The 24,762-nt window shown below is 43.7% G+C and overlaps 1 pseudogene; it reads left to right on the top strand.

Moving 5' to 3' along the window:
• The first annotated feature begins 1,367 nt into the window (after positions 1–1,367).
• Positions 1,368–24,762, top strand: part of LOC136464263 (3-hydroxy-3-methylglutaryl-coenzyme A reductase 1-like) — a 58,861-nt pseudogene continuing 35,466 nt past the window's right edge.

The following is a 24,762-nucleotide window of genomic DNA, read 5'->3' as shown; positions in this document are numbered from 1 at the left end:
AAACCTAATGACAGTGGTGGCGTATGATTATAAAGGTCTTAGGGTCGTCGTCTACCCTGGACACGCCCCCTAATGGGCCCAAACATGATACACGGTCCAACGGACCAAAAGACGGTGTCGCAGCACCCTGGCAGATTCTGGACGCTGACTTGTTTCGACGATTTCCATTGATTCTGATGGCCTTTTGACGTGAGACCACTTGGATTGGCTTCCTCATCAAATTAGCACATCATTCCTATCGTGTCTTCTGGTAAGCACATCGTTGGCCCATGTGCATCTCTAGATTTGCAATACGTTGTTCATTACACTCTTATATGCAGTATTGGACAATTATCTTGTTTACTCACACTGACTAACATTTTCTGAAGAAACAAGACTGTCATAGCATCCCAAAGCTGCTGATCTGGAAACATTACCTGATAATGAAGTGAGTATATGAATGAAATATGCTTACTTCTGGCTTCTTGCCTGATTTGTTCTGTACTTATTTAGTTATGGCTTTTAGCAACATTCAACTATTTCATAACAAGAGTAACAATTATGATTTCTGGAGCAGGTTCGAGGTGACCGGCTTGCTAGGAGTGATGATAATATGGCTGTCTTGTGTGATATAGCCAAGGAACTAAAGGAAACATTTCTTACATTTCAAATCAACCATGTTTTGAGGGTAGGTCTCACATTTTCCATTGTCATTTGGCCTTGTTCACATTTACTGCTAGATTCGTGGTACAACACGTGTTAGCTAGACATTAGCATAGCATTAGTTCAGAATGGATGGAGTGGCAAATGATGATCAAGGCTGTTGCTTCCAGTTATCCCAACATCAGGTGCTAGTTAACATATTTATTCCAGAATTTCATCAATCTTTATGACCTGAAAACATCTAGGTTGACAGCTCTATGGATTTGAAAGAGTTTCCTAGTTTGATTTAGCATTCAAGACAAGATGGTGATTTTCAGCAGCCCTCTGAAACAATCGGCTTGCCGAGGCGGCGGCGCGGGCCCCGTGCCCGCCCCCTGTCCGTCCGCTCGTTTGCCCGTCACGCTGAACATCTGAGCCCCACTAGAGGCGAAACAGCCCCGCTCCTTCCGCCGCTGCGGCCTTGCGGGTTTCGTGCACACCACCAGCGCAAGAAACCCCGCGGCTGCTCCGCGTCCGTTCGATCCCCATCGACGAACCGACCACCCCCCGCAGGCCGCACCACGCTGGTCCCGCACGGCATGCTACGCACCGCCCCCCTCCTCCCGGCTCCCGCACCAGCAGTTGCTGCACGCACGACACACAATCGTCGCACGCGCCCCCCGGTTTGCTCGCGCTCCGCTCTAACCCCCTGACGGTGGTGGCCGGTTATGCCCGAGCGGTGGTGGATGGACGTGCGCCGGCTCGGAGGCCGCATCGCGGCGGCGCGCTCGCTGCCCATCTCGGTGTGGATCGCCAACGTCCTGGTGATGATCTCGTTCGTGCTCTCCTCCTGCGACCTGCTCCGCCTCTGCAGCGACAGGGACCGTCGGCTCCTATTCCTGCTCGGCGGCCGCGAGTTCGTCACCGTGGTCTGCCAGCTGGCATCCATCGTGTACGTCTTCAGCCTTTGCGGCACTGGCATCCCATTTGCGAACACCGAGACCCCCGCCAGCCGCGACCAGGGTGGCTCCCCCAACCAAACGCGCGCCGCCGCCGCCGACACCGACGTCGACGCGCCAGAGGCATTGCATGACGGGGTGGAGGACGGGGACGAGGAGATCGTCGCCGCTGTGGTGTCCGGCGTGCTGCCGTCGCACCACCTCGAGTCGCGCCTCGGAGACTGCCACCGCGCGGCCAGGCTGTGGCGGGAGGCGCTGCGGCGGATGATGGGGCGGGGCGTCGAGGGGCTCCCACTCGACGGGATGGACTACCAGGCCATCCTGGGGCAATGCTGCGAGATGCCCATCCGGTACGTGCAGGTGCCGGTCGGGGTCGTCGGCCCGCTGCTCCTGGATGGAGTACAGTACCATGTTCCCATGGCTACCACCGAGGGATGTCTCGTGGCCAGCGTCAACCGCGGCTGCAGAGCCATCGCTGCGTCCGGGGGCGCCGTCAGCTCGCTGTACCGGGATGCAATGTCTCGTGCGCCTGTCCTCAAGTTGCCATCGATCAAGAGGGCAGCGGAGCTCAAGGAGCTGCTGTCTTCAATAGGTAAGACATCCTTTTCCATTTGTGTACCTGAAGATTTGCAGGCTTACTTAGGCCCCGTTTGGCAGGGCTTCTTCACCGGCTTCAGGAGCCGTTTGGAGCCGTTTTCTGCCAAACGGGGTAAAGTAAAATAGCTTCACTTGTGAAGCCCCTAAAAACATGTTCCCACAGTGATTTGGGGTGGGATGAAACCAAAAAAGTGGTTTCTCCCAGCTCCTCCTCCAGGCCCCTAAAACATGCTCTCACAGGAAAGCCATTTTACCAAACGGTTTACCAAAACCGCTTCAGCTCCACCGGTGGAACTGTTCGTGGAGTTGAAGCAAAAAAAAAAAAAATAGCTTCACTAATGAAGTGAAGCCCTGCCAAACGGGGCCTTCAAATGGGACATGAATCTGCTTAACTAATAACTACTCCCTCCGTCCCATTGAGTTTGTCGTTGGAAAACCGTGCCCCCCTCACAATCCCGGTTCCCGAGCGACAAACTCAATGGGACGGAGGGAGTACTTTAGTGCGGGGTGACATTGATAGTAGTAGTTAAAAATACATTCCTTTGGTGCATCTTTAAGTTCCCCGTGTGCTGTTTGACTATTGTCATAATGTTGACGGCTAGAACGACATGGTATTAGTATTCTAAGGTCAGGTGATTGCCCACAAAAGCAAGTGTCCTTTTCTTATTTGGTTGATGATGATAGGAGGGACTCCGCAGCTTATTAGCTTATTCCAACCTTCAACATACACTAGCTGAGGCAACAACAATTACCTCCTATTTTAGTATCTGTGGCATTATCTACTTTTATATATATATATATATTTCACTGCGCGTCCGGCGCTCCCCAAGACTCAGATCACTGTAGATCAGCAGTACCGGGTACCGGATCTGCAATAAACAGTACTAGATCTGCAATAAACAGTATAAATCCAAAACAGAACAGTATATGCCCGTTATGGAACAGTACACACCCGTTTCATCTTTTTTTTTTTCTTTTTTTTCCCGCCCTCCTTCCCACGCGAAGCGTGGGCACCCACACTAGTGTTTCCTTATTTTCTGGGATTCGTTATCAACCGTTCGCGAATGATGCCAGTTTATACTTTCAGAAATGTCATCCTTGAATTGTCGTGTTGCATTTATCCAACCACAGGATATTCACAAATGATACCAATTATACTTTCTGAAGTGTTGCCCTTGAATTGTCCTGTTGTGTTTGTTGAAACCGCAGGGAATGTTAACGGTTTGTCGGTTGCGAAGCTTACTCATGGCATGTGGGCTTACCGTCATATGATTTCCGTACTTCCTAGTAACTGTCGGCATATGTTCTTAGAAAGAAGGGCAGTTGATCCTGGCAACTACTTTCGTTACTTCCTAAACCTAAATTAATGCCAGTTTCTGCAAGTTACAGAAGCTTTAAACATTTGTTCTATTGCGTTGTTCGGAAGTTCTGGTTACTTGCTCTTTCATCTCACTAGAAGCTTTTGATTCTGTTGTTTTCTAGGCTTGATAAACTTTAGGTTATTTTTGTTTCACACTAGTCCATTATCTAGGGCCTGATTATGTTGTGGTTCTCTGTTGTAAAATTCAGAAAATATGGAGTCTATTTTCTCAAGTTTGTTTTTCAAAATCATGGTCATGTGCACACCCTATCGACATTTTCTTCATTACTACTGGTTGCATGTATAAGCATTCATGGGTAATCTGGCATTTCTATTAGCATTTAGTAATTAGCTTCTTAGGAATGTTGTGTTCTAGCATTTAAATCACTGCTATTTAATTAAGAACGTATCTCATTCTTTTTAATGTTCTTCCTCACTTTGCTTTATGCCTAATACGTTATTTCACTGCTATGAAACTTTTATCAATCCATTACGATTTCCTCCGCTTCTCTATGTTGACCGTTTTCCTTCAGTTTTTCAAATCTAGTCATGTGGCACCTTTTTTTCACTCTTTCAAAGTACTATATACTGAAACTATTTAATGCTGGTTTGCAACTTTTGAGGATAAGATATTAAAAGGTCACATGCATTTTTATCATTCAAGCTGTGCATTTGCTGATTTTTTTATTTTTAGCCCTTTTTTTGAAAAAATTTCACAAATATGCCTCTGGAGGAAAGATTTCAAAATCTAGACCCTTAGCTCGGCGCCATCGTTACTGGCACCGAGCTTACACATCTCGGCCTCAGCGTCCCTGGCGCCGAGATCTTGGGCTCGAAGCAGACGTGGCGGTGACATGACAGTCATCTCGGCGCTGTAGATTTTGGCATCGAGCTCGGCGCCAGGGTTACTGGCGCCGAGCTGGTGTTTTAACCCCGGCCCCAACCTTTCTGCCCGAACTTTCTTCCTCTTCTTTCTTCTCCCTCTCGGGTTTTTTCTCTACCCACTTCGTCCTACCTCACGAATCAACATATTGGACCTTCGAAACTTTGATTTGATTCGTAGATCTTCGAGAGCAATGTATCCTCACTTCTCTCCTAATTTTTTTCGCATCGATTCGGTATATATTAGTCAGATTTTTCAACCTAAGAATCGTCATTACTTCGGGTTTATTTCTATCCCTCAATATTTGTATTATACAACCGTAGGATGATGCCAAGACGTGGAAAAAACTAGCAAACCTAGGTAACCATAGTACATGTAGTTATGTTATGGGTTCATTGTTGTGCATTAAATGGGAAATCATAGGTTTAAGGTTTAATGTTAATTGCTTTTGGTTCTTAGAACAAAATTGGTTGTATTGTAGTTATGGTTCTCATTGATATTAATTTGTGTTGTTTTGATTTTTGTTTGTTAAATTACATCCGTTTTGTTAGATGCAAGAAATGTATCGGGATGAGTTTTGGTGAAAACGGGGCCATCCTTGAGAATTATACCCCGACGTGTCTAGCAAAGATACCCCCGTCCCTCCTGACCTCCCTATCCCTAACTGTGACTGTGGTTTCTCGGTCCACGTGTTTCAATCGAAACATCCGGACACAGTGGCGCGGTGCTTCTACACATGTAGTCATTTTAATGTAAGAAATTCTTTCCATTGTCTTTTTCTTTATTTGTGTAAGTATGCTACTAATATTTTGTTGGAATCTCGTTGTGTAGGACCATGAGAGGTGTGTTTTCTTTCTGTGGATCGACGGTGCAAACAAGTTTGACCCTAGGTACCTCTTTTTCGACGATTGGTTTAGAAGGAGACATCTACGTGAGCACTTCAAGCGGTGGGTTCCACCCCCTAACCCTCCACCAATGATGGCTAAGGAGAAACACCTAGCCGCAGTTAGACGACTTAAGGAACCTTCTCTGTGCGATTGCAGAGATCGAGCTATGATAAACCCTGAGAATACATTGGAGTTTGTGTGTCCAAACAAGCATAAAGTAAGTGCAAAGTGTATGTGTTGAAATGTTGAGCTATATGTGTTCATGTACTAATGTCACCTTGTTTAGGTGTTTTCAATGACGAAGTGTCATTTAAAGGAGTGATTGTATGGTTCTAAGAACCAATGGCCCGAAGAACCGCGAAGGTTAAGGAAAAGAAGAAAGAAAAGGTAATTTACAAAGCACCTCATATCATGTGCGAATGTGGTGTTAAATCCAACTATGGCCTAGTCCCTTCAGAGCTTGGAATATGCCGGTATTGTGGCCATATGGTTGACTATAATGAGGTTGGTTATTTTTATGGTAAACATGAAATCGTATTTTGTTTCTTTTGCTAAGACATATATGATATAATTTTTTGTTTGAACAGAGCACTAGGAAATGCAGGTGGGAATGTTATGATGATCAAGCTAAGTTCTTGGATGAACTGAAGGGGAGGCAAGTAATTGCACGGAAGAGGGGATATGGACCTGACTACGTCAACCTATTCGTTAAACATCACAAAGAAAAGATACGTGAGTTTGCTAGACAGCACGGTATTTGTAACCCGATCGATGTTGGGCTTAATAAAGGGGGATTGGAGAGATGGATGACGTTAGAGGAGGAGATGGCAAGGGAGGAGACAAGAGTACAGATGCAGATCTTGAACGAGCATGTTGTTGCATTATATGCTAGTGAGTGCTTGAAAGCCTTTTTTTGTTGCCTGATTTTAAATGAAATATAATCGCGTTGCTAACTGATTGTATTTTATAGATGAATGGATTGGATGCAGCGAGGAACATGCCACAGAGGTGGCTCGTGCAAGGTATGATGAAAAGAAGTTAGATGAGCACAGATCGTGAGCTAGTCGCACCGTTCAATCACCGATTGTGTTGTCTGATGAGGGAGACGAGGATGATGACGACACTAGTAGACTGAGTGAGCTCATCACTCTAGCAGAGGCGGGTTTACAGGAGGAGGAGGCTGAGGACGACACTAGTAGACTGAGCGAGCTCATCGCTCTAGCAGAGGCGGGCTTGCAGACGGAGGAGGATGACGACGCGTTCTTCACTCAGGCTGCTGAGGCCACAGATGAAGTGGAGGCCGCTTACTACAGGCGACAGGTAGGTCAGAGCAATGCAGGTGAGCCTAGCCACAACAACAGGGTTGTGGTAGAGGACTGGTACTCGGATGATGAGTTGCTTACTCAATATATTTCAGACTGAGGATTTAAAAGTGCATTTGCCCCCTATGTCTAGTGTCGGCACGTACTTATAGTATTATTATGTTGTTTAATGTGGTATAGTATTGGACTTTTCATTATGTGGTTGTTTTCATTATTTGTGGTCATAATATTCAGCTTAATATCGTTGTTCATTTGTATTTTTGTACCCAAATGAAGTTAATAATCATATAAGAAGCCAATCCTGTAATGCAACACAACGCCACATTTTGTTTCCTCTAAGAGTTGATGGAATGTTAAAGAAGCTGAAGGTTTTGCATAATTTACATCCTATATAACTTAAGCAGTAATATTGTGTACAAGTTACTCTGTAGTCCCTTAATCCATTGTTACACTATTAGTTGTGATGCAACACTCTACTTATTCGTTGCACACTTTGTTTTATTTTCCCCCTTTGTTTTCTATGTTTGTAATCTTTAGACATGTATAACAGCTTAAACTTGTTATGTTCAACGAAGCATGCACAAAATTTATGTCACTTTGCCAGTGGCATCCAGGCATCAGTCCTCAAACTGCGCAGGTTTAGAAGCCGCTGCAGAATAGTAACCCAAGCCAACCATCCAACATGCAGTAGATAAACAAGAAACACAAACATATGTGTCTCATTTGATCTTTGTAGTACATTTGTGCCTTTTTAGCAATGTACTACATTTGTGCCTTTTTAGCAGTGTAGTATGATTAATGATTCATGGAAAAAATCGCAAGAGTTTCCCTTGTTTCAGGAGCATCCACAATTACAAACAGAGACATCATTATATAATCTAAACATTTAATCATCCAAAGAGCACAATGCAACCACAACGAACATTACAATCACCATAACATGTCCTGCACAGTCCAAATAGTCCACAATGTTCGTACAGTCCCAAATAGTTACAGGAAAGTAAATACAAAATTCATAATAGTGCGTACTAACATCTACCACAACCCTTACAGCCTCCTACTCTTACCCTTACCCTTGTGACCGAGAGCGCTCATACCTGGAGTTAAGGGTCAGGTGGATGACGTCGCCTAGCGCCTGGAGGCTGTGTAGGCTGAGTCGAGGGAGCGTCATGGAGCTAAGAGGGGCCAAGCTCCTCGTACCTCTGGTCCACGTCGTCCTTGTCATCATCCTCGTCCTCATCCCCGTCCCCTATAGCTGCTTAGCTAGAGGAACCTAAGCCTCCTCTATCTGCGGAAGGAACGTACACGTCTTATGTCATGTCTGTCCTGCAACCACAACGAGCAGCCGCACGGCGTAGCCGACATGATAACCTTTGCTATACAAAATTATATTAACTAAAAGAATCTAACGTATTAATAATATGTTCGAAAGAATATTTTGAATCTTACGTCTAGAAAGCTACGCATGTCGTCGTCCCTGACTCTCGGTCGAAAGCGCTCAATGTCTTCAATGGAGCATTTGAGTGTATTGCCCTGCAACAAAGTTCTCTGTAATAATACTTCTAAACAGATAGCAATAGGTTTTGTTTATTTTTGTACAAGAATCTAACGTATTATAAGGATGATACGGCTCGAAGGTGGCACTAACTAAAATAGATAACTCTAACACCTAATGTATTAGTATGCAACTTAACGTAGAAAAATAAGGCAATTGACTTACCACTCTATCCAAGATCGGTCCTGCCTCCACCTGCCTTCCTGCATGAGTAGATTGGTCGTACGCCGTGTCTTCATCGTCGAAGGACTTGATGTCGGCGTAGTCATCTTTTGTCCACTGTACCCTCAGCCTGCAACGTGTTGCATGTTGGTACCAAGCTTGGTACCACCTGAACTCATGGTTTGTGTGTGGCTCGTTGTTCTCGTCCACATTGTCGTACATCTCCTCCAATTGCTCAATGTAGAACTGGTGGTGCTTCTCCTAGTCAAAAATCTTTCTATTCTTCTAACGATCCAACCTGCACGTATGTCATCGTTACTTGAATCCATGTACATGTCACCATATTAATAGAAATGGACCATCATGAGACATTTGAAATAGCAAAACACTTACTTGTGTAAGTCAACGTCAGTCGAGAACGGAGCCATTGGCCAAAGCTGTCTCACTCCAAATTGGCGTGCAACTCTATCTTGCAGATGGAACTCGACAGCATAGAAGCAGATTAGAGGGCATCTCATCCTATAGAAGTCGTCTTTGAACCCACAAATGTTGCTCAACTAAAAAGAAAGTGCCCCCTTTCCATCCTACGGCTCCCACTCCACCTGCAACATGTCCAAACAAGATGTTATATGGTATACTAATCTATTTCAAACCAGCATGGGAAATAAAATTTACTTACACTAGACATCGTGAGCGTGTCTAGCTCGTTCATGAACTCAATGTATGCCTGCTCAAACCTTGCATATGGAACCTCACCTGGTCCCAAAGGTACGCCCACGTCGGCTACCGACGTGGAGGCTAACCATAGAACCACTCACGATGAGCCAGAACCACCAGATGACCAACTGGAAGATGAGCCCACATCCACAGCTAGAGCAGGTACACGCATCCACTAAGTGACGTTGTGGACGAAGTCCGACGACACTCCTCGCACAGTTGCCGGTATAGAAAACCTAAGACTGCAGAGCCCCAGCTGTAGTGACCCACCTGGTCCTAGTCACTAAGGCAGTGGACCCACATCTAGAAGGTAGTGTGTAACACCCCAGGTGTTTGTCACCAGTTAAGCAATGGGTTTAAGCTCAACCTTGACATGTTAAGTGGTGATGGAGATGTTAGGTCAAACATATGAAAATGAGCCACCACTTAAACTTGGACCATGCACCATTGCTTACATGTTGCCTTTTCTAAAAAGTATACTTGAGTAATGCTGGATGTACTTGTTTCATGTGTCTCGCATCAATATCCATCTATATTGATCCATGGAAAAGTTTCATGAAAGTTTGGAATCAAAAAGTCACATGAAATGATAAGTCATATCTTTGCATGAATTGCTTTATCAAGTGGATGGAAACCTATGAAGCCAACCAAACCTTGGTACCTTGCTCAAACAACTCTACTTGCACTCATGAACAAAAGTTATGAAGGGTTCATGTTGACCAGGTGGCCAGAAAATGCTCCAATAGATTAAAAAGGGTGATTTAAGCTTTATAGTGATGCTACTTTGATTTGGTTTGAACTGCAGCTTAGAGTGTTTGCATGGCAGTGGAACCTAAATAAAAGTTGGAGTCCATATTATGTACAACAAACTTTATGTTTAGACCAAGAGCTAGATCAGCGTGTAAGCAAGTCAAACAGAGGCTCAAAGTTGCAATCCGCTGCTATTTTTGGACTTCGCAAATTTGGCTAAGTGTTGGAGCTGATTTCAGTTTCATGTACCCATATTTGGTGAATTTTAGTTTGCAAACCATTTTGAATCTGGCCAAACTCCTTTAATAAAAGTTGGAGTACTCTTGTATCTGTACACAACGGTGTAATCGGTGGAACAAATCATCTATCGGTGTAGGAGATACGATGGGAGGAAAATGGAGCTTCAGTCGCATTTTTGAGGTGGTATTTCAATCCTTCAGACTTTGAAATCGAACCAGCAGGCGGATGCCGTGGCCGACCGACTTCGGGCACTGCAGGCCGCGTGGCTCGTCTGTGCTGGCCTCCCTTGTCGCATGAGCGCCACCTCGCCCCCTCTTGTGCTGGAATGCTGAGAACGGCGCCCTCTGCTCTCTCTCTCTCACTCACTCGCCTCTCTCTTTCTCTCCTCTGCGTCTCGCTCGCCGTGGCTGACGCATGCTGGAACTCCATCGCTGCCGCTGCTCTCCTTGCTCCGGCTTCCTCTGCCCGAACCAGCCACGCCGCTGCTGGCCACAGCAGGGCCGCAGCCGGCCGCTGTCTGCCGCCCGGCCTCGCAACGCTGTAGTGCTGTACCACGTCTACGCCACCATGGCTGGCTCCCAGCAGAGCGCTCGCAGCCGCGCCCTCCTCCTGCCGCTTCTACCAGTCAAGCTATGGCCAGGCACGGTCCATGGCTTGCCACAGCCCCACAGCTCGCCGTGGCCTTGCAGCTCGCCACCGGCGCCGTCCTTGCCGGCCGAAACGGCGAGCTCTAGAAATATGCTCTGCTGCAAATCCACGTCAAGGACTTTGCGCAACAATTAGGAGAAAGGGAGGGTCCTATCTGCAATGTATAGACTCATATGAATAGTGCTCCTAGGGACCTATTTGTGTTAAATCAGCTGAAAGTTTGGAAAATAATAATAAATCATAGGAAATTCGTAAAATAGCAAATGGGGACTTTTTGGAATCCTTGTAAAATTTTCTATGCAGTAGATCTATAATATTTCAGGTTTTAGTTTAAAGTTTTAGCTGTGAAAATGGATTTATGCATCTAGGTTTTCAATTCTAGTTATATTTGTCTTTTTCATAACTGTAGTTGTAGGGCTCCAAATGAAGTGAAATTTTTGTGGCATGCTACTCATATGATGTTTGATGTATGGTAAAAATTTCATGAGTATTGGATGAAGTATGAGTGAGTTATTGGTTTATCTTGCTCTCACATGATTTCTTGCTTTAGCAACTTGTCTTTTTCATAGAGGTTGCTATACATATTCAAATGGAGTGAACTTTGTACAGTAGACTATTGAGAGGATATGTGAGCCACTGTAATTTTTGTAGAATTTATTGTATACTTTTGGTATATGTTCATTAAGTCACCTTGTTATCTAAAATAAATTAAGAAATGCATTAAAAGAATTTATTTGGTCATGGACACTAGGTCTTCTGGTGTTCTTTAGTCATGTGTGAAATGTTGGTAAAGTTGGTTTTGCCCAATTATGAATTTGCAACATAAGTTAATAATTATGTTCTTGCCGATGTGGTTTATGGACAGATCTGAGAACTTAGCAAAGTTCTTCATGATAATGTGCTTTGTTGTGAAACTTGTTTATATAAAAGTTGTAGATAATTCATGTATCTATCTGATGTTAAAATTTGGTGGTATTTGGTCTTGTGGTTTGTGAGTTATGCCTATTTAAAGTTGGGTTCTAGAAATGGCTGCTCTCTGTTTTGTATGAACCAGTTTCTGTAAAGGTATAATTTTGACCTACTTAACATGGGAATCATGTTGTGATGGTTATATATGAAATGTAGATAATTTCATAAGCTTTCCAAAATGTCTTCTTTCAAGTCATTTGGATTTGTATAACTCCAGTTATAGCTAAATCTTGTAGCTGCTGTTTGCATGTCCTGAAATTGGCAGATTCCAATTATAGTGTTTGCTTGTATATTGTTAAGTGTGACTTATGCCTTGAATGATGACTGAGTTAGAGCACCTGAGATCTTGAGAAACTTGTGTCATGCTTGGTGTTGTCGTCTTCTTTGCCATCTTAGCATGATAGATTGTGTGATGTTAAGTTAAGCATCGCAAAGTACTTTAGTGTGTTAGTGTAAACTATGCTTGTCTTGCTTGCTATCTTATGATGCGTCTCATGGTACTATTCTTCATATTTATGCACTTGTATATTGCATCTCATCTAGGTACGCTAGATGCACCACGTGAAGGATGCGATGTTGGAGCCAAACCCGAAGACGGTGTATGGTGGACCTATCCCGAAGGTGGAAGGACTGGACAAGTGCTAGGACGGGAGATGCTCACTTAGCGAGTGTCATCTAACAAACACGAACCTAGTGTTGGATCCCAGGTAAGCCCTAGAGCATATTAAGCCTCCTAATTTCCGAAATGCAGTTAAAGTATTATTGTTACATATATATATTGTTGCATTAAGTTTAGGTGTTGGATGCAAACACTTGCTGCATTGGTTATCCAATCCTTGTCCAGATATTAATACCCTGAATCCTATGTAGCTCAGGCTCGTGTAGTGCTTAGCCCTGCTTAAACACGGTAGAAGTCAAGTGATTTCCTGTCACCTGCGAGATATAGGAAGATACATATGGTACGGTTGGCTATATTTGCTATCGTGGAAAAGAACCAGTTTTAATTTGAAATGAAGACCGGACAGAGGCTTGCCGGTTTGTAGTGACTCCATCTGTGTCGATTAAGGACTGAATCTTGGAGCCTTTCCTGTTCATGTTGAACGCATGCCTCTCTCTTAGTTGGCCGTGTCCGAAGACCGACCGCGAAGCCGAGTAACTCAACTCAGGCCGGGAGTCGATAAGTATAAAGTACGCCTCGGAAGGGAGGCGTAGGCGTGAGTCCAAGGGCAGGTGATTTAAAAGTCCTGATCGTCCTGGCAGAAGGGTAATCCCTGAGAGTGCTGGCGCTGATCAAACCCACGAATTTGGTTCCTGAGTTGTCCCAAAGGTGACCCACGGCTACCCTTGCAAAGTATGCCAGGGTGAGAGTTAGGAATACCCCCTCAGCTGAGTTGTAATTCGATTCGAGTCGCCGTCTCTCCCGGTTAGTGAGAACTTGACGGGCTTATCTCCAAAGTAGATACACTAAATAACATAATAGTTCGGAAATGATGATATGATGATGACAGCCTTATTATACCTGCTATGGTTAATATTGATTGCTCCTAATAAGTGAGTGCTCTAGTACAGGTGCAAATCTAGTGGACAGGTAAATGATGATAAACTTGATGCGAAGTTTAAATTGGTCACTATATTCATAAGCTCTTTTATGCAACTGTGTCCAGCTAGCCCACCTCATAAGCCTTGCATGACCCTTGGTGTCTTTTATTTCTGGTTTTGACGGGTAAGTCTAGCTGAGTACCTTCTCGTACTCAGGGTTTATCCCACCATGTTGCAGGTGAAGTTCTCGGCCTGTGAAGATGGTGGCTAACCGCCGGTGGCTCGGTGATTCTATCGTTACTTCTCATCTATATGCTTTTGTCGGATGATGTCACTTATGCTAGCAATGTATTTGGAACATATATTAATGTAATCTTTTGAAAGCTATGTTGTTTTCACTAATCAATTTTGAAACCCAAACTAGTACTTTTAATTGTGAACCCAGTTGTAATATTATTTCCGCTGCAACCCTGTGTATGTGATGTGTATTTGCTTAATCACGTGATCTTGGTTGTGATGTTGATTTACCGAGGTCTTTCGGGACACTCGGCGGACTACCGGGTTTATATGAGTGAAAGTATGTGCGTGTCAACGTGTTAGCGGGGACAGTCGTACTTGATCTTGTATAAATTGGGCGGTTCTATTACAGCTGGCATCAGAGCAAGATTAAGCATAATACTGTCATGTACATTGTTTTAAAAACAAAGTTTTGGTTTTAAAAAGCCTATTTTAACTAAAACTGTAGCTACAGGCAAATTTGTCAAAACTAATTTGCAAAACTATGCTAGCGACATCCTCCTTTATGCCCAGTTAAGGACTATTAGGTGGCTATCTAAGTACTAACATGGGGGGTTTTACTTTCGTCGTCCATACGGCGTGCTATTGTATGGATGCCATTCGCTTGAATGGTAATGTATGGATTAATTGTCTCTACGCCCAGGTAAGTGTGAGTTGTGAGAGTATGACCGTCCCACTGTCGGTCTAGGGGAGAGTTAGCTTTGGTTACTGGAATATTTACATGTTACACACATGTATATATGAAGGTACTTAATTGCGGGTATATTTATCGGGTAGCTATGGATATCAAAGTATATACATCTGGGGATGTATATATGGAGAGTATCTTAGTTTACTGCTTTCATTGTATGCTTATTTATCTCTTGTGGGGATGGGCTGCAATGAATTTGCCTGCAGGTACGCTAACCACGAATGCGTAGATTGAATATAGCTGACGACTAGCTATATATCGAGAGAGTACGTGTTATGCCACCGACATAGAACGTGATTGCCACCTTAGGCTGGCAATTTTGTGAGGACGAATAGGACGAGCATGCATCATGATTGTGCTTGTGCATAAATATGCTTCCCTCACCTTGTTCTAATACTAAGTAACTTGCGATCAATGTGATGTTACTATCTTCCCTGTGTGAAGCTAGACAAAATGCCTTGTCCCATGCTGCTTGAATAGCTATGCTTGAAGGTAGTGTGTGATTAGTTTTGTCTTGTATGTTTGCTTCCAAAGGAAATAGATGACAAGTTATTAATTGACAAAAACTCACCCCTTCGAAAACTAAATTGCTAAATGTAAGTAAAACTTGTTTTGTAGAGATATCCACCTACTCAGTAAAAAGGAAACAAAAGATAACAGTGCCTTACCACCATGTTTTGCCTGATATGTGTAGTGGTGTTGTTGTAGGTGACTGCTTGTTATGTACGAGCTTTGTGCTTCGTAATAGCCATTTAAGCTAATTGGATTGAGTGTTTCGAAATGCTCGCTTAAGACCATGATGTAGGCGTGGATGCTCGTTATCTAGGTAGTGCCATAGTTGTCACCCTTTTGTCCTCGGTAAGCATATGAGTGTGGAAGAGCGCTATCCTAGAGCAGCGTCCAAGTCTTGGTAATATCAGGGTTGTCGTCTACAATTAAGTTCTCTCTTAGGAACCTAAGCCTGTACATGTGGTTGCTAGCCTTGAACGTTGTGCTACGAAGACCTTTATCCATGCCTTTGCTCGACCTTAGGCCCAAGCTTAATTCCCTTGAATGCTTGCATGTGTCGTGGTTGTCCCGCTCCTATGGGGGAGGACCTTGCTCAAAAATCTTTGTCGGACTTCATTGCTCTTTCTCTTACGGATGAGCTAGTGCAACGCTAATCGCTATCTGCCCTAGCTTTGGAATCTTTTCTGCGCAGATCATGTCATTGCTTTATCAACTGAATCCCTAGTTAGTGCATTGGCTCTGACCTTCGAATCTCGTTTATTTTGCCTCCAACCCATTCAAGTCCCTGGATGTTTATCAGTCTTGATCTCATGTTGCTGCTCGACAAGACCAAATCTCATGTTAATCTTTATCTGGTAATCACTTTGGTGGACATGAGGCATTTATGGAAATTAAGCAAGAGTCTCCTGCTTAGTTGCCTTTGGCAATTAGGCTATGTTCTTTTGCGCTGTGTTTTGATCTTCTGATCACCTCCTTGTTGATTCCTAACCTTGTGACTAGCCTTGTTTGCTATCCCTCTTTTGCACAATGCTTGTTCTTACAATCTAATTGGTGCCACTAGAAGTTTCACTTTGGTTGTATGTTCAGTAATGGTGCCACGACTAGCGATCTACGGTGCCACGACGGAACTTGGGGCCTCCTTGTGGGCGGCCGACGCATGGTTGTGCTACTGGGTGCGCGCTGGTATCGAGGTTTCTAGTCATGATCCATTGTCAAACTGCACCGATGTGTTATTTTCACGTGAGCTCTTCCTTGGTTATCTCTCTATATCTTATCGAAGATCCATATCTCAGACCGAAAGTAGTAGAGCTTCCTTTTGAAGTCACAAAAAGGATATCCTTTGAAGAACTAGTCACTGACATAAACAATAATAGACGGCAAGAGGTGGTAAACAAGCGACTCTACCTAACTGTCCCTGTAATGACATCGATCGTCTGATGAGCAACTTATGTCATCCATGTTGGATCAGAAAGGTATCCAACACTTAATGTTGGACAAGTTATCAATCTAATGATAATGGATGGCGATATCATGTGGTGTAATAGGTCACCGGGTGCTCATGAACCTCCCGTTCAAGTTCTTGATCTGTAGGTGCTTGATGGTCATACAGTTGAAATCAACCATCTCTAGTGTGACTCATTATCTACAGACTTCGATGGCGACCATCTTTTTGTGCCTCGATTGCAATTACTGTTGTGGTCAAGAGTAAGAAATTGGAACTTTGAGTGTTGAGAGACAACTGATTAGTTACTAGTCGGAAGCTTAACCTCCGGCTAGGTGACAACTTTTTTCTAATTACGAAGGTTATGTCTCGCAGAGCAATGATAAGTAATGTAATAGCAAGCCGTTTAGCAATGCAACTACTGCTTTGTTTTCCAAAACCTGTGCTATCCAGTCAATTCCATCTTGGACAATCACACAGATAGTACAAGACGTTGTATCGGCTATGTAGGAGCTAGCAAAAACACATCCCTAGTTTCAGTCAGCATCTTTGTGCCCCTAGGTACCACAAATGGATTTGTTCAAGGTTCTATTGGACCAAGTGCCAGGGAATATTCAGAAACGGTTCCTTGTCTATGTAGGAATGCCCTCCATGTGGAGTAATGCTTTGCGCCCTGTGAAAATAGCCCACAAGTCCAATGCTTGTGCATCGTCAAGTTGGTGTCGAGATCAACGGCGGAAATTGTTACCTAAGAAACATGTCAGGAAAACTCTAGCCTCCATCCTCAGCTAGGGAAAGGCTGCTGCTGCTATGAGAAAGGTTAAAGAGTGCAAAACACACACCTCAATGTGTGAAGCAAAGAAAAGGGAGAACACGAAATCTGTCCAGATTTTATGGCACTAAACCGGTTATCTTCAAGCCGGCGATTAGTGACTCAAACGAAGTTGGATTTACTCCAAACTTGGTGATCTCATTCCTTGCTTAGGACCCTTCAATGTCTTAAGTTGGTTTGAGTATTGGTTGAGTAAAACATTGGATTTGAGAGATACCTTGTCGGCTTGGTTTGCTGCTATTTCAGAACACAGCAGTTTTGGTAGATGAATTGTTTGGATGGTCAAACGGTGTCCGGTTGAGTTGAATTTTGGTGAGTAGTTAGAAGACCCATGGATCTACATGCCCACCAAAATTTGTGCATATTGAAGCAGTAGTTTGTGAGATATGAATAGAAAACAAAAGGGTACAGAATCTGCAATTTCGTTATGACTGCGATCATCATTTGCATTAGACGGTTGTGTTTGTCATTCATGCCAAGAAATTACAACTTGTAGGTGTATTGCTGTTAGACAACCCTCCTTACCCTTGAGAAGACTAATTGCACCCCTATGTGCCTTGCTTTTGCCCTCTTAGATCAGCAATGTGTGAGCAGTCAAGGTGTTCTAGAAGTCAAATTGTGCCTTGCAATTCGAATGTAATTGGAAAGGTGTCAAACCATAGATTTTTGGATTATGGTTTTTGAGATATTGATTGGCCTAAGAATGGAAGCCTCGACGTCAAATATAGTTTAAGAAAGCTGGTTTTGCTACGATGCAAGTAAACCCAACTTGCTGTGCAACTGCACCACGAAGGCAAATTGTACTTAACCTGCTTGGTAGTGAACTAGTCCCTAGTTTTGTGATTACTTGCAACTTATGTTGTCCTCCAAGCCTCGCTAACATCCTTCTGCGTCAATAGTTCTCCAATGCTGACATGACTTTGGTACCTTATATGTGTTTTTACCTAATAGGTTGCATCAGATTCAACCCAGATCACTGTTGCAACTTAGATCCAAAGGCTCCCTAAGGAATGATCATCGAGAACATTGAGCCGACTGAGTCAGCTATCACATTCACCGCTCACTCAACTGACTCAGGTGATACAGTATTGTTATTAGAGAAAGAGCACTGCACACATGGAACATTATGTAGCTTTCCATCAGTTGACATATGAGTGAGCGCACCACTACAACCAGTTTGGATATTGATTAACTAGCTTCTCATACCCTCAAAGGATGTTTACCCTATCTATGATCACCTCCTTTGCGAAAGGTTGTGCTCGAGCCACTTTAGTAGATAACTGCTTTTCAAACCTTGTGAACAAATATAGCACCGTTGCAAGGAATATCCTTCAACCGACTGCGATCTAGTGAAAGTCCATAAGTTATGTGCTATATCCACTAGGGAAGTAAATGCTACAAGTATTTAGTCTACATTTGAATCACTCTTCGTACATCGAGGATGAAGTACGAAGGACAATGCTATCTTGGATTCCTTCCAATGTAATAATGCTTTATGGACGCCAACGAAGGAAATTCTTCAGACAACAGCATACGACGAAGAGCAAGTATCAGAAAGTGTCGTGACCAAATTAGCCTCTCTGATACTTCGAAGTTAAGTAGCCTAATGCTATCCCTGATGTTGGAAACTGGATGACAAGTTTCTCTTCCCTTAAAAGTCTTTCGCACCGAATCTCGGGACGCGATTCCTTTAAGGGGGAGGGCTGTAACACCCCAGGTGTTTGTCACCAGTTAAGCAATGGGTTTAAGCTCAACCTTGACATGTTAAGTGGTGATGGAGATGTTAGGTCAAATATATGAAAATGAGCCACCACTTAAACTTGGACCATGCACCATTGCTTACATGTTGCCTTTTCTAAAAAGTATGCTTGAGTAATGCTGGATGTACTTGTTTCATGTGTCTCGCATCAATATCCATCTATATTGATCCATGGAAAAGTTTCATGAAAGTTTGGAATCAAAAAGTTGGAGTCCATATTATGTACAACAAACTTTATGTTTAGACCAAGAGCTAGATCAGCGTGTAAGCAAGTCAAACAGAGGCTCAAAGTTGCAATCCGCTGCTATTTTTGGACTTCGCAAATTTGGCTAAGTGTTGGAGCTGATTTCAGTTTCATGTACCCATATTTGGTGAATTTTAGTTTGCAAACCATTTTGAATCTGGCCAAACTCCTTTAATAAAAGTTGGAGTACTCTTGTATCTGTACACAACGGTGTAATCGGTGGAACAAATCATCTATCGGTGTAGGAGATATGATGGGAGGAAAATGGAGCTTCAGTCGCATTTTTGAGGTGGTATTTCAATCCTTCAGACTTTGAAATCGAACCAGCAGGCGGATGCCATGGCCGACCGACTTCGGGCACTGCAGGCCGCGTGGCTCGTCTGTGCTGGCCTCCCTTGTCGCATGAGCGCCACCTCGCCCCCTCTTGTGCTGGAATGCTGAGAACGGTGCCCTCTGCTCTCTCTCTCACTCGCCTCTCTTTCTCTCCTCTGCGTCTCGCTCGCCGTGGCTGACGTGAGCTGGAACTCCATCGCTGCCGCTGCTCTCCTTGCTCCGGCTTCCTCTGCCCGAACCAGCCACGCCGCTGCTGGCCACAGCAGGGCCGCAGCCGGCCGCTGTCTGCCGCCCGACCTCGCGACGCTGTAGTGCTGGACCACGTCTACGCCACCATGGTCGGCCCCCGGCAGAGCGCTCGCAGCCGCGCCCTCCTCCTGCCGCTTCTACCAGTCAAGCTATGGCCAGGCGCGGTCCATGGCTTGCCGCAGCCCCACAGCTCGCCGCGGCCTTGCAGCTCGCCACCGGCGCCGTCCTTGCCGGCCGAAACGGCGAGCTCCAGAACATGCTCTACTGCAAATCCACGTCAAGGACTTTGCGCAACAATTAGGAGAAAGGGAGGGTCCTATCTGCAATGTATAGACTCATATGAATAGTGCTCCTAGGGACCTATTTGTGTTAAATCAGCTGAAAGTTTGGAAAATCATAATAAATCATAGGAAATTCGTAAAATAGCAAATGATGACTTTTTGGAATCCTTGTGAAATTTTATATGCAGTAGATCTATAATATTTCAGGTTTTAGTTTAAAGTTTTAGCTGTGAAAATGGATTTATGCATCTAGGTTTTCAATTCTAGTTATATTTGTCTTTTTCATAACTGTAGTTGTAGGGCTCCAAATGAAGTGAAATTTTTGTGGCATGCTACTCATATGATGTTTGATGTGTGGTAAAAATTTCATGAGTATTGGATGAAGTATGAGTGATTTATTGGTTTATCTTGCTCTCACATGATTTCTTGCTTTAGCAACTTGTCTTTTTCATAGAGGTTGCTATACATATTCAAATGGAGTGAACTTTGTACAGTAGACTATTGAGAGGATATGTGAGCCACTGTAATTTTTGTAGAATTTATTGTATACTTTTTGTATATGTTCATTAAGTCACCTTGTTATCTAAAATAAATTAAGAAATGCATTAAAAGAATTTATTTGGTCATGGACACTAGGTCTTCTGGTGTTCTTTAGTCATGTGTGAAATGTTGGTAAAGTTGGTTTTGCCCAATTATGAATTTGCAACATAAGTTAATAATTATGTTCTTGCCGATGTGGTTTATGGACAGATCTGAGAACTTAGCAAAGTTCTTCATGATAATGTGCTTTGTTGTGAAACTTGTTTATATAAAAGTTGTAGATAATTCATGTATCTAGCTGATGTTAAAATTTGGTGGTATTTGGTCTTGTGGTTTGTGAGTTATGCCTATTTAAAGTTGGGTTCCAGAAATGGCTGCTCTCTGTTTTGTATGAACCAGTTTCTGTAAAGGTATAATTTCGACCTACTTAACATGGGAATCATGCTGTGATGGTTATATATGAAATGTAGATAATTTCATAAGCTTTCCAAAATGTCTTCTTGCAAGTCATTTGGATTTGTGTAACTCCAGTTATAGCTAAATCTTGTAGCTGCTGTTTGCATGTCCAGAAATTGACAGATTCCAATTATAGTGTTTGCTTGTATATTGTTAAGTGTGACTTATGCCTTGAATGATGACTGAGTTAGAGCACCTGAGATCTTAGGAAACTTGTGTCATGCTTAGTGTTGTCGTCTTCTTTACCATCTTAGCATGATAGATTGTGTGATGTTAAGTTAAGCTTCGCAAAGTACTTCAGTGTGTTAGTGTAAACTATGCTTGTCTTGCTTGCTATCTTGTGATGCGTCTCATGGTACTATTCTTCATATTTATGCACTTGTATATTGCATCTCATCTAGGTATGCTAGATGCACCACGTGAAGGATGTGATGTTGGAGCCGAACCCGAAGACGGTGTATGGTGGACCTATCCCGAAGGTGGAAGGACTGGACAAGTGCTAGGACGGGAGATGCTCACTTAGCGAGTGTCATCTAACAAACACAAACCTAGTGTTGGATCCCAGGCAAGGCCCAGAGCATATTAAGCCTCCTAATTTCCGAAATGTAGTTGAAGTATTATTGTTACATATATATATATATATTGTTGCATTAAGTTTAGGTGTTGGATGCAAACACTTGCTGCATTGGTTATCCAATCCTTGTCCAGATATTGATACCCTGAATCCTATGTAGCTCAGGCTCGTGTAGTGCTTAGCGCTGCTTAAACACGGTAGAAGTCAAGTGATTTCCTGTCACCTACGAGATATAAGAAGATACATATGGCACGGTTGGCTATATTTGCTATCGTGGAAAAGAACCAGTTTTAATTTGAAATGAAGACTGGACGGAGGCTTGCCGGTTTGTAGTGACTCCATCTGTGTCGATTAAGGACTGAATCTTGGAGCCTTTCATGTTCATATTGAACGCATGCCTATCTCTTAGTTGGCCGTGTCCGAAGACCAACCGCGAAGCCGAGTAGCTCAACTCAGGCCGGGAGTCGATAAGTATAAAGTACGCCTCGGAAGGGAGCCGTAGGCGTGAGTCCAAGGGCAGGTGATTTAAAAGTCCTGATCGTCCTGGCAGAAGGGTAATCCCTGAGAGTGCTGGCGCTGATCGAACCCGCGAATTTGGTTCCTAAGTTGTCCCAAAGGTGACCCATGGCTACCCTTGCAAAGTATGCTAGGGTGAGAGTTAGGAATACCCCCTCAGCTGAGTTGTAATTCGAATTGAGTCGCTGTCTCTCCCAGTTAGTGAGAACTTGACGGGCTTATCTCCAAAGTAGATACACTAAATAACATAATGGTTCAGAAATGATGATATGATGATGACAGCCTTATTATACCTGCTATGGTTAATATTGATTGCTCCTAATAAGTGAGTGCTCTAGTACAGGTGCAAATCTAGTGGACAGGTAAATGATGATAAACTTGATGCGAAGTTTAAATTGGTCACTATATTCATAAGCTCTTTTATGCAACTGTGTCCAGCTAGCCCACCTCATAAGCCTTGCATGACCCTTGGTGTCTTTTATTTCTGGTTTTGATGGGTAAGTCTAGCTGAGTACCTTCTCGTACTCAGGGTTTATCCCACCATGTTGCAGGTGAAGTTCTCGGCCTGTGAAGATGGTGGCTAACCGCCGGTGGCTCGGTGATTCTATCGTTACTTCTCATCTATATGCTTTTGTAGGATGATGTCACTTATGCTAGCAATGTATTTGGAACATATATTAATGTAATCTTTTAAAAGCTATGTTGTTTTCACTAATCGATTTTGAAACCCAAACTGGTACTTTTAATTGTGAACCCAGTTGTAATATTATTTCCGCTACAACCCTGTGTATGTGATGTGTATTTGCTTAATCACGTGATCTTGGTTGTGATGTTGATTTACCGAGGTCTTTCAGGACACTCGGCGGACTACCGGGTTTATATGAGTGAAAGTATGTGCGTGTCAACGTGTTAGCGGGGACAGTCGTACTTGATCTTGTATAAATTGGGTAGTTCTGTTACACAGTGTCACCCATGGCATTGGGGAAGAGAATGCAGGCAAATAGGTGTAGGATCCACGCCCTGCAGTAGTACCCAACTATCTCCTCATCTGCCTCCTTGGGGCACTATGCGAACTCTTGCCAAAGCCAGGAGATAAGAACTCTAGAAGTGCGAGCCCCTTGCTCGCCAAGCTCACGCCCAAGGAAGGCCTCCACTTGTGCTCTCCAGCCTTCTGATCTACACTGCCCGATGACTAGGTTGCCATGAATCCTCAGGCCGAACATCTTCTGATAGTCCTAAAGCGTGACTGTCATCTCCCTTAAAGGTAGGTGGAAGCCGTGAGTCTTCGACCGCCACCTATATTTTAGACAAAGCAAGATTACATGTCAAAAAGGCAAGCACTTGAACAAATGACCATGATTGGAGGCAATGATTGAATATAATACTTGTCAACCAACGCAGTTATGGCCGCTGAGTTGAACTTGGGTAACCCACAATGAACCTGAAAAGAGATGACATCCAGACCAACTCTTTGTAGGAAAGGAGTGTACATATCGTCGTACCGCATGTCCAAGAACCCACTGTGCGTTCTAGGACGAAGGAGCAGAAGGGCCTATATGGAATAAAACATAGTCTCATGTTACTTCACGAACACATGTATGCTCACCATTTGAACAAAACGTATAGATTATTACCTGCCCCTACGCTATGAGACGTCCTCGGTGGGTTGCCTCGTACGTCGGGTCGAGCAAGTGGAATTACGCCATCCTACAAAAAAGTCTATGAATTAGAAATTCAATATACAATGAAACATGAACTTAGAAATGTACAAGTAATTGACATAATTACATGCATAAATTGAGACATGCATAATTAATTAAATAAATACGATAAATATGAAATAATAAAATCAACCAATAGTCGCACCTCACTAATCTGCCAATGACAACTTTATGAATTGTGGCCAAGTCTACCACACTTGCCGCACTCATACTGCTCGGGGTCAGTAACAAATGGGGTCCATCTCCCACGCCTCATTCTTCTAGGTATCTGATCCATAACCATTCTGTGCCTCGTCCTCTTCCTTAATCCATGCTTGTTCCAATGATAAGCTGGATCCACAATGTACTTTGGCCCATCATATGGAGGCCACTCTCTAGGGCCCTGAAAAGGCACGAAGTGGGGGCTCCATGTGTGCACAAGCATGTCACAACTGAACTCGTGAGGTATCCTGCTCTCGATATTATAGTTATGATGCCTAACTACTACCACCAAATGGGAACATAGAAAGTGGTACTGCCTTGGTTTACCACAAGTGGATTTGAAATCTTGGAGGACAACCACATGCATCCTCGACTCTCGGACCTTGCCGTCGGACGTTGTACCACCCCTATGCTTGACCTGATATGTCCCTGTGGCATAGTCAAAGCATGTAACCTCATGTGTGCCAGCCCTTTCATTTGCCTTCTCTAGGTGTGCCTTTGGTTTTGGAGCCCATATCTCCCTATCACTCTGCAAATTCAATGCATGGGCGTGTCTATCATTGAACCAGACAACAAGCTTATAGAAGGTGAATTGATTGATTGCATTCACAGGCATACCACGTATCCCCAATAGCAACTTATTGAATGACTCCGCCATGTTGCTACACTAAAACTCGTACCTCCATCCACCGGCGTCGTGAGCTCTCGTCCATTTCTTCAAATCCCTCATCAAACCTATGAGCCATTGTCTACCTTCTGCATTTGATGTGGTTCTAACCTTCTTCAACTTTTTCTAAAAGTACTTGTCCTCAAGCTGTCGTGTAGTCTCCTAGAATAGATCAAAGTTACCCTTCACACCATCCTTTCAGAGTAGATTCTTGGCAAGGTGCTGATTACACCAATGATGG

This window comes from Miscanthus floridulus, chromosome 7 (assembly GCF_019320115.1).
Source record: "Miscanthus floridulus cultivar M001 chromosome 7, ASM1932011v1, whole genome shotgun sequence".
Taxonomy (NCBI): domain Eukaryota; kingdom Viridiplantae; phylum Streptophyta; class Magnoliopsida; order Poales; family Poaceae; genus Miscanthus; species Miscanthus floridulus.
The sequence above is the reverse complement of the archived record's forward strand: the minus strand, read 5'-3'. Positions and strand labels throughout refer to the sequence as shown.